The 11,032-nt window shown below is 44.0% G+C and overlaps 1 protein-coding gene and 1 long non-coding RNA gene across 2 annotated transcripts in view; one reads left to right on the top strand and one right to left on the bottom strand.

Moving 5' to 3' along the window:
* Positions 1 to 8,279: 8,279 nt before the first annotated feature.
* Positions 8,280 to 11,032, bottom strand: part of LOC125892892 (uncharacterized) — a 3,201-nt gene continuing 448 nt past the window's right edge. The window contains exons 2-3 of the long non-coding RNA XR_007449806.1: positions 9,153 to 9,215; positions 8,280 to 8,953 (exon numbers count right to left, since the gene is read on the bottom strand). This is a non-coding gene — a long non-coding RNA (uncharacterized LOC125892892). The remainder of the gene's footprint in view (positions 8,954 to 9,152; positions 9,216 to 11,032) is intronic.
* tgfb2 (transforming growth factor, beta 2) overlaps positions 10,352 to 11,032 on the top strand; it is a 241,987-nt gene continuing 241,306 nt past the window's right edge. The window contains exon 1 of the mRNA XM_049583197.1: positions 10,352 to 11,032. This exon is cut by the window's right edge and continues 667 nt beyond it. The gene's annotated coding sequence lies outside the window, so the exon portion shown is untranslated.

Here is an 11,032-nt window from a genome sequence, read left to right as displayed (position 1 = left end):
TCCTTGCATTTCAATAGGGTTCTCACACCGCTAGGTGCTCGGGCCTTAATAATAATAATAAAAAATCCTTGCATGTCAATAGGGTCCTTCCACCGCTAGGTGCTCGGGCCCTAATAATAACAATAATAATAATAATAAAAAACAGCGCGATTTCAATAGGTTCCTCCGCGGACGACTTTGTCGTCGCTCGGGCCCTAATAATAATAATAATGAGCAGCAGTGAATGAAAATGAGCAGTGGATAAAGGGAGCACATCTAGTGCAAGTAACTGCATGTGCAAAACAGCAGACAGCTATGGTGTCCATAAAGTTTCCATAGTGTCAGTAAAGTGTCCATGGTGCAGTTTACTGTGAGCAGTGCTGGTTATGTAGCCTGACAGCAGTAGGCAGGATGGACCTGCGATCAGAGCATGTGAGCGGAGCGGAGCGGGTGAAAATTTCCGCTCCTCGCTCGCAGATGTGTTACTTTGCGCTGCTTATCCGCTCTGCTTGGTTCTGCGCATTCTTCGCTCCGCTCCACTCCATCATAAATTTTATCCCGCTCCACTCGCTCACCACTCCGCTCAAAAAAACTGCGTTGTACTACCCTAACCTGTAATCTTCTATTCACAAATAAAGCATGAGCTTGGTAGATTCTCCGGGAAAGCCCTCTCCCCACAATTAGGGACCATTCTACACGGTACTGCTGTCGGCAGGGTGGAAATAAGTCAAAGTGTAGAGGAGACGGGCCGGGTTAAGCGGCCGACCTCCGGGGAAGCCCTCTCGCCTCTCCCCGCAGTTAGGGACCGTTCTCCAAGGTACCGCTGCTTCTCTTCTCAATTTCTTTTCTGAAGTACACAGTAAACTCCATAGTTTTGAAAGAAAATAGTGTGGGTGTGCGCAGGTGCAAAGATGCATTCTGGGTGGGGCATGAGCGACCAGAGCAAAATTGGAGCAAGAGATAAGGCTCCGCTCCACCTTTTAAAAAAAATAGCCGCTCTTCGCTCAACACAAAATCCTTCCACTCCTCGCTCCGAGCCACTCCGCTCACATGCTCTGCCTGCGATAGCGTTCCTTCACACACTTCGTGTGAATCAGTCTATTGCTGAAGGAGCTCTCCAGAGCTTTTATCTCCTCCTGCAGAGGATGGGAGTCATTAGTCCTCAGAGATGACAGCTTGACTATCATCCTACTTTCTCCCACCACCTGCACAGAGTCCAGAGAGCATCCCACGACAGAGCTGGCCTTCTTGATCAGCTTGTCCAGTCTCTTCCTATCTGCAGCCGAGACGCTGCTGCCCCAGCAGACCACTCCGTAAAAGATGGCTGATGCCACCACATTGTAAAAGAGTCTGCTTTGGCCTTTCCTGTATAGTGCTGTTATGTGATTAGTCCAGTCCAGTTTATTGTTAAGATGAACACCCAGGTACTTATAAGATGTCACCATCTCAATGTCCTTTCCTTGGATTTTCACCGGCTTTGGGGGGAGTAGTCTGCGCCTGCGAAAATCCACCATCAGCTCTTTGGTTTTACCCGCGTTGATCTGAAGGTGGTTCCTCAGACACGAGTCCACAAAGTCCTGGTTCAGTTCTCTGTACTCCCTGTTGACCCCATCTGTGATGAGGCCGACCATGGCAGAGTCGTCAGAGAACTTCTGCAGATGATAGGTGGGGGTGTGGTATGGAAAGTCTGCAGAGTAGAGGGTAAAGAAGAACAGTGCCAGCACCGTCCCCTGCGGGGTCCCCGTACTGCAGACAACCAAGTCGGATACACAATCCTGGGTCCTGACATACTGTGGCTGGTCCATGAAGTATTCCAGGATCCATGTGAGGTGATTAGCCACCCCTGCGTGCTCCAGTTTGTCCCTCAGAAGTGCAGGCTGTATGGTGTTGAAAGCGCTGGAGAAATCAAAGAACATGATTCTCACAGAGCTTCCGGGCTTCTCCAGGTGAGAAAGAGCTCTATGCAGGAGGAAGATGACGGCGTCGTCCACCCCAAAGCCAGGCCGGTTGGCAAACTGCAGCGGGTCCATTGAGGGGCCTACTACGGGGCGGAGGCGAGACAGAACCAGGTGTTCCAGAGTCTTCATGAGCTGTCTGATGAAGACTCTGGAGCGGTCTGAAGCTGCTGAAGTCTTTGGGGTGTGGAGTCTTGGACACCAGTACCATGCAGGATGTCTTCCATAGCTGTGGTACTCTCCCCAGCCTCAGGCTCAGGTTGAAGATGGTTTCAACTATCCCACACAGTTGATCTGCGCAGGACTTCAGGAGCCTGGAGCTGATGCCGTCTGGACCCGCAGCCTTCCTTGTCTTTATCTTCCTCAGCTGATCTCTCACCTGACAGGTAGTGAAGGAAAAGCTGGAGCAGGGGGGCTGTGTGCTGGGGGGTGGAGGTGATGAGGTGGGAGGAGGGGTGGTGGGTGGTGAGATGTCTGGGGGAGCAGGGGTGGGGGAGGTGTCAAAGCAGTGTGCCAGGAGTGTAGGTGAGGGGGAAGGTGAAGGTGAGGATGAGGGGGGTTGCAGCCGTGATGTCTGGGCCAGGGGAGGGGCAGACTGATCAAATCTATTGAAGAACAGATTCAGATCATTCACCCACTGCTGGTCGCCTCTGGCCTGGGAGTCTGGTTGTTTGTGTCCTGAGATGGTTTTCAGACCTCTCCAGACTCCGCTGACGTCGCTCTGCTGCAGCTGTTCCTCCATCTTCTTTTTATTCCTTTCCCCGCCTGATGTTTCTCCGTAGCTCCTTCTGCACGGCCTTCAGCTCCTCCTTATTTCCAGAGTTAAAAGCTCTCTGCTTCTTCTCCAGGAGAGCTTTTATATCTGGAGCAATCCAGGGTTTGTTGTTGGAGAAGCAGCATACAGTCCTGGTGAGTATGGTGCTTTCCACACAGAAGTTTATGTAGTCCGTAATACATGATGTTAGACTGTCAATGTCCTCCCCATGGGAATAACTGAGAACCTCCCACACAGTGGTCTCAAAGCAGTCCTTCAGGGCCTCCTCGGCCTCATCAGACCACCTCTTCACAGTGCGGGTGGTTTCTGGTTCTCTCTTCATCCGAGGTCTGTAGACAGGCAGAAGATGAACCAGGTTGTGATCAGCTCTTCCCAGGGGGGGCAGGGGGGATGAGTGGTATGCCTCCTTGGTGTTAGCATAAAATAAATCCAGTGTTTTATTGTCTCTGGTGTGGCAGGAAACATACTGGGTGAAGGTGGGCTGCGTGGTGGATGGACAGGCGTGGTTGAAGTCCCCAGAGATCAGAAGGAGGGCCTGAGGGTGCTGTGTTTGCAGCCTACTTGTAACAGAGTGGAGAATGTCACAAGCAGACTCAGCCTTTGCAAACAGAGGGACATACACTGCTACCATAATGACATGAGAAAACTCCCTGGGTAGAGAATATGGTCTCATGCCAGCAGCCAGCAGCTCAATGTCCCTGCAGCAATGCTGTTCTTTGATAGTGATGTTCCCAGAGTTACACCATCTATCATTCACAAACACAGCCAGCCCTCCTCCTTTCCTTTTACTGCTGCCCACTGTCCTGTCATGTCTGATGAGCTGGAATCCATCCAGTGCGGCCATCGTGTCCGGTACTTCCGCGTTCAGCCATGTCTCTGTAAACACCAGCACGCTGCTTTGCCGGTATTCCCTCTGATGGGAAGTCAGCGCCGACAGCTCATCCATCTTGTTGGGGAGCGATCTTACGTTCCCCATAACGACAGACGGGAGGATGGGTTTGTACCATCTCCACCATTGTCGGCGCTGCACTCCGGCACGACATCCCCGTCTCCTTCTCTGCAGCTCGCTGGGAATATCGTGCCTCTCCTCGGGCCGCACCGTGGTGTGATGCAGCGTTAACAGCTGGTCCTGGGTGTAAACAATGGAGCCACAGCTGGGCGCCGCACATGATCATGTCCATGGAAAAATAGGAGAAAGACCACTATAAAGAGAGCAGTCTTCATCTCCATAACAAAACAGAACACAAGTGCTAGCTAGCTAACTGAAAAAACTTCAAGTAAGAAAGTTTAATGAAAAAGAAATTGAAAGAAGCTCAGCAGTGAGCAGGAGCTGCTGTAACAGGCGTCCACACTGGGGGTGTCATCAATCGTCTCCTTATTTGTATCTTTTGGATATCCTTTTCAAATATCTTTGAAATATCTTGCATGTATATTTACTGTACAGATGGGACAATGGGATTGTTTATTGTTTGTTTGTTCATTGATGATATTGATATTCTACCTATCTTAATTACATCTCTGTTGCTATATTTCTTATTCATATGCTTCAGTAGGAACGACTGTGATGAACCTACAGTTGCAATCAAATTTATTCAACCCCCATTGCATATTAGGCCTATTGGCAAAATATACAATTTCTCAGCTGTTTGCAATAAACAAATTACACAAGAACTGTTTAAGTAGTACAATGAAACTAATATTACAAGGGTTTTGATCCAAATTCAACACAAAATGCTACTTTTAATGACTACTGCAGTCTCAAAATTATTCAACCCCTTCATGACAAGCATCTTCAGTACTTAGTAGAGCACCCTTTTGCTGTTATGACCTGCTGCAAATGTGATGCATAGCCAGACACCAGCTTCAGCGTTCCTGAGGAATCTTAGGCCATTCCTCATGGCAGCAAAGCAGCCCCAGTGCATCACTCAGCCACCGCCATGCTTCACTGTAGGCAGGGTGTTCTTTTCAGCATATGCTTCATTCTTCTTCCTCCAGACAGCCCAGAAAGTTCCAGTTTTGTTTCATTGCTCCACAGAACAGAATTCCAAAACTTCTGTGGCTTATTTATATGGTTTTGAGCATATTGGAGCCGACTTTTCTTGTGCTTTTGGGTCAGTAGTGGTGTACGTCTTGGAGTCCGGGCATGGAGCCCTTCAGTGTTTAGTATGCGCCTTATTGTGCAAACTGAAACCTCAGTGCCTGCTGCCACCAAGTCTTGCTGCAGGTATTTTGTAGTCACTCGAGGGTTTTTGACCACTTGCCTCCTCAGGAATCTGGTGGCAGCCGCTGATAGTTTCCTCTTTCTGCTACGTCCAGGTAGTGTCGCCACTGTTCCTTTAACTTTGAACTTGTGAACTATGCTTCCAACTGTATCACTCAGAACATTCAGAGCTTTTGCTATCTTTTTGTATCCTTTTCCTTGTTTGTGCAACGCAATGGTTTCTTCTCTGAACTTTTTGGACAATTCTTTTGACTTAGCCATATTTCTAACATGCAATCAAACGTCACTCTCAACAAACCCCTAGCCAGTCCAGTTATTTATGTGTTCTATCTCAAGCACAACTGAACTAATGAAGCCCTTTATTAGTCGCACCAGGTGTGCTTGAGACAGGGGGTTGAATAATTTTGAGACTGCAGTAGTGATTAAAAGTAGCATTTTGTGTTGAATTTGGATAAAAACCATGGTAATACTAGTTTTATTAAACTATTTCAACTGTTCTTGTCTACTTTGTTTATTGCAAACAGCTGAAAAATTGTACATTTTGCCAATAAGCCTAATATGCAATGGGAGTTGAATAATTTTGATTGCAACTGTAATTTCCCTCAGGAATTAATGAAGCATTTCTGATTCTGATGGCTACGTCACACATGACGTGTATGTACAGTAGGCCTACTGGTATATCTGAAATATTCCGTTGCCTACTTTACCCACCAAAACAGAAACATCTTGGAAATGTGGTCATGAAAGTCGTCAGGCTTGATTATAGCCTACAGTTTCCCAAAATACACATTTTATGCAGAAGATGGAGCACATTTTGTAAGATTTTAAGATGTCCTAAATTTAGATTGGTTGCCAGGCAACCTAACAACACAGCGACATTTAAGTTAGGTTTGGGCAAAATGAATTATTCCAGGGTTTGATCAACAACGTGTAGTATGTAGTCAACCTACCGTCATCATATGTGGAAGACCCAGGCGTGGCAGGCAGTGCAAGGTCGGCATCAATTGTTGTGGCAGCTGTGGCTGAATTAAGCACCCCTGTCACCTGGTTAGCTGGTCTCTGACCCATCACGCTGTCCAGCAACTTGTAGGAATGGCATTTATCACCACGTCCAGCAGCTCCACTTTTACCCAAGTCTTTTTTGGTGTCTCTGTAATCCTTCTTCAGTTTTTAAGTTTGTGGATTATTTGGTCTGGTCTGGTCTTTCTTGTAGTGCTCTCTAGCTTTTCCTGAAATTGAGTCGATGCCCAAGTCGCCACCAAACACTTGGTTTCATTGGCAGACCACTGTATATTCTTCTTCTCCATAGTCTTCTCTTTCCTACCTTCCTGCTCGTCTTGACAGCCTAGAATGTCACACGCCCACTTATGATGTCACGGTTTGCAAGGAAAAAACAATTATTTTTTGCTTTCTGGGAACCGACTTTTCAGGTTCCAAACCAATTATTTTTTCAGTCTGGAGTCGTACGCTTTCAACATGAAGTCGACTGTGGAGGATGAAAAACTTGCTGGCAAGATAAGTGAAGACGACAAGCAAAGGGCACTGGCATGGGTTCGGGAACCGGACCCATGCCAGTGCCCTGCCAGTGTGAAAGCCCTATTTGTGAGTTGTAATGGAGCCAAACTGTGTGCCGTTACCTTTGTTAAATGTTGCCATTGTCCCTGGTTTTATATGAGAAGATGAAAAGATCACTAGCTGCTAGGCAAATTTATACAATGTAAAATGCCATAGGCTTGTGCATGTTAGCATTAACGTTAGCATTAGCATGTTGTATTTGTGGGGAAAATCTGTCTGGATTAACACAAGTGTTTGTCTGTGAATGCTGCGAGTTATAGTGAAGCCAATTTGTGTACTTCTGTTTGAAATTGTCTCTATTAAGCCATATTTAATGTGTGTTTTGGGTGTGTTTTGAATCAACTGAACTTTACAGCACTTCACAGAAACCTCTGCCGCTGACTAGTGTTTTGGAGGTGTAACTGCAGAGTGACCAGACACACCACCGCAGAAGTAAAAATTCTCACAACAGTATAGGCGACATGCATAGGCTATGTGTGTAGGGTCTACCCACAACCATAAATCCCCTTTAAGAGGAGAAGGCCTGAAAATACCCCTGTTGAATCACAAACATGAAACGAGCAGAACACAGAACCAACAGAAGAACCTAACGAAAAGGAACAACCCCAACAAGCTCATTCTATCACTGACAGTCCAGAAGATGAAGAGGAGAAAGAACCGGCGCTGATTATCGACTACATGACCTGCATGTCACCCATAAGTGACCTTTCACCATCACAGACAGAGCCAGGACCAAGTGGAAAAGAGAAATCACCACAGGAGAACAGCAGTAAGAGGAGATGGAGGTTAGATTGAAAAAGAGACTTAAAATGCTTAAAGTACAAATTTGGTAAAATGAAGAAATTATATAATATGATGTGTGATTTGTATTGTTGACTGTTCTGTAATAGGCATTGAATCAGTATCTATGAGTACAAATGTGTGTGATTTATATCATGATTGTATTGATAATGAAATGAATGTGTTTAATCAAGTAAAGTTTAACTATTAAACTTCTAATGGCTTTATACAGAAAAGTTTAAAGTGAACTTTATGATGAGTGCATGTAACATGAACTAATGACACTGTAATGTAATCACTGAAAAAAGTATAACCTTGCTCAAATTTAAAAAATGATGTCCAGATATCACATCTAAAATATTTGACTTCACAGAATCTAAATTGAGTCACTTGTTATGACCTGATTTTATGTTGATGTAAACAATAATACTGCACTTTACCCAACCTTAAATCTTTGCCTTGATCCAAATGATTTTCTGAACATTTCAGTTGTTGAACCAAACTAATATATTGAAATTGAACCAACCTAATGTATTTACTTTTAACTAAATTAACATGAATGCATTGACACCAGTTAATTAATTTACATATAACCAAACTATAATTTTCACATTTCATTTGACTTTACTTCAAAAATAATTTGCATTTCCCATCTTATAAACTCTATATAAAAAGACACTTGGCCAACAGATTACTTCAAATGTATTTATTCATCTTTAACATATGAACCATATGTAACATATTTAACATTAAAACAAATGAAGGCCAATTGCCTAATCTAAAAGAGGGCAGATATTGTCCAGTCAATATGTGAGTAACCCTGGACTATGAGATGCTGACTAAAAAGATACACTGTATATCATCCCTACAGGCACAGGAGAGAGGTGAGGATGGAGAGGAGAAGAATGGAAAGGAGGAGAAGGAGCAGATGAGAGGGGAGGAGACGGTGGAGAGAAGAGGAGAAAGGCTGGGGGGGGGGGGGTAGAGGGGAGAAGAGAAGATGAGAGGATGGAAAACAGAGGTGGACAGGGAAGAAGATAGGGTGACTAACCAGAATCAGAAGGCCCTGGAGGTTTCCTGCCATTTTTCTCTGGAGTGTTTTCTCTCAAAGAACAGGAAAAGGAGTTCTGTTTCCCACACACTCACAGAGGTTTGATATCAGTCGTTGGCTCATCCAACTGTACTTCTTCATTCAGGTCAGAGTTCACTGAGTCAGAAGGATTGGAACTGAGTGATGATGTGACAATTATTCCACTTTTAAAGTCATTAACGGTGCATGACTGATGTTTTCTCCATTTATGGGTCCGGAAACTGCTGTATATGTTTGTTTTGTATGAACAACCATCAAACATACAAGAGACTTGTTAATTTTTTTTCAAATGTTGATTGATATGAAGAAAAAAATCATACTCCGTGGAAAGCTGATTATTGTCACAAATGTAGCACTTGAATGAAGAGACCTTTTGTGTGGACTCCTGAGAAGGGTGATTCCTAGTAAGATGTTTTTGTAGACCATTCCATGTCTTGGACGAACAGGGGCAATTTGCATGGATGCATGGGTAAGGACGGTGCCTACCGTGAAACTGATGGTCAATGCGGTAATGTTTTAGTAGCTCAGATCGTTCTGAAAATGACAGGCTGCAGTCTTTGCATTTCCACATCCGATACCTGAGAAAACAAAAGAAGTAATAGTAAATTTCCTTACAGCTGATACACTGATCTGTGTTGGTTCAATCAACAGAACTAAAAAAATAAAGTAGTCCATCTGCTGCTATGAAAATGTATAGATGAGGGAGGGTCTAATATTCAAGGGTAATTTGTGAAATGGTTAAAAAAGGCAATGTGCAGTGTAGATGCAAGATGTTACCTGTTCAGGTTGGATGAAGATATAGGCTACGGCCAGGGAACTGAAGAGAGCGACCTTGTGGTTCTGAAAGCATACAAAATAAAACAAACAATTACTACTCTCTGAAGACCACATAATACAACACCAAGAAATAAACGTTTCTGGGTGGAGAGCGAGAGAGTCAGTGTTTGACAACCTCTAACCCGCAACCAAGTACCCTCTGTCTGTCCATTTTGGTAACTAGCTACAATAACTGTCAAATAACTAAAACAAATAAACAGTAGATTGAATACACAGGAAGGTTAGCATAAGGAGGTGAGTCCACAGTTGCCTGGCAACAATTTTTTAACTAACGGCATACAATAAAAAAAAAAAGAAAAGAAAAAAAAAACAAAAGAAAGGCAGGGTTGCGCACCTTGCGTTTTGCAACCTGCAAAACACTTTCTGTGTGATTGGGGCCAAGTCTGGCTGCACTAGAAGGCACTTTTGTTTTTGACTTCTTTGCATTATTTTTACTATTGTAACATGTCTAATTATGTTACAGTTTCGTTATTATGCTGTGTTGATGTTGCCTTGTTCAAATCAAGTTCCAAATAAACCTTTATTTTAATGGCAAGGGAGTTAACAATATAGTTACAGTGCACTATTTAAATAGATCTACAGAACACCAACACATAACATTTTCACTTCAATGAAGCCAATGATTTCTGTGAGTTGGTGAAACACACAGACCATAGAAATAAAATAAAATGCTAATAATTAATAATAGTTTTATATGTGTGTGTGTGTATATATATAGCCTAACTTTTCAAGCATAAGCAGATTTACATAATAATAATAAAAAATATCAGAAACGACTGCAACTGCAAAATAAAATTACAATTTCATAAGTAAAATATTGATAAGATAGCTCATATAAAGCAGGTAACATTTCAGAAGAAAGAAGAAAATACCTATATATATATATGTAAACAAATAAAATTCAAATAGAGGAACATTTCTGACATTCTACAGCACTGATACTCAATTTGTGGTCCAAAAAAAAGAAACGAGTCTAATGAAACTTTTAAAATGGATTAAAACTTGGCCCGTTTCAAGAAAAGAAATCGAGAGAGATGAGATAGATGAGAAAGAATGTTTCAGAGTCCAAGACTTAACCGGCTTTAGGACCCTGCGTCACGACTCAGAAGGGGCCAGTGGGCCATTGGCCGTTGCGGCGCTGTCCCAATGGGCACGGTGAGCACTCCTATTTACAAGAAATCGTCTCGTAACGTGGAATTGAAGGGGTTCCCTTCTCCGACAGTGATGACCACAATCTCTGTTTGAAGCGGGCGGAGGGGGGAGCATGTGGTAACTTTAGTCTTTTTAAAATCTCCTACAAGCGACCAGTACTGTCTGCTTGGCACGCGTAAAAGAAGAGTGGTTCCCCAACTAGATGGGTTGAGGGAGACGCGTGAAAGCGCTATGCAATCGCACCGAATGCAACTCTAAGGTGTGATTTTTTTCCTTTTGAACCACTTTTAAAGGAAGACGCGTTCATCGTGAATTCACAGTTTCCTATGGATATTTGATTTCGCCTTAACGCCTCAGCCAAGCTTGCGAAGTTTACACCTTGCCCCCCCACTCAACGTTAGGACCGCGTCTGAGTTCGGATGTTTATCAAGCAACCTTCTGATATGTCTGAGAATAAAAAGCACAGACTCGCGTGTCAAGACACTAAAGTCTGACGGATTAAACCCTCGGAGTCCGGGCTGGTATTAGCTGTGGTGCGGAGAGCTGCGAGCCGAGCGCTCTAATGCGGTGGGGGTGTGCGCAATCCCGCAGGCTATACGTCTGTGCGTCCCGCTGATGATAACCTCAGCTGTTTTTAACTCTCCTCTTTTCATCCATATAGTTCAGAC

This window comes from Epinephelus fuscoguttatus, linkage group LG8, assembly GCF_011397635.1.
Source record: "Epinephelus fuscoguttatus linkage group LG8, E.fuscoguttatus.final_Chr_v1".
Taxonomy (NCBI): domain Eukaryota; kingdom Metazoa; phylum Chordata; class Actinopteri; order Perciformes; family Serranidae; genus Epinephelus; species Epinephelus fuscoguttatus.
The sequence above is the reverse complement of the archived record's forward strand: the minus strand, read 5'-3'. Positions and strand labels throughout refer to the sequence as shown.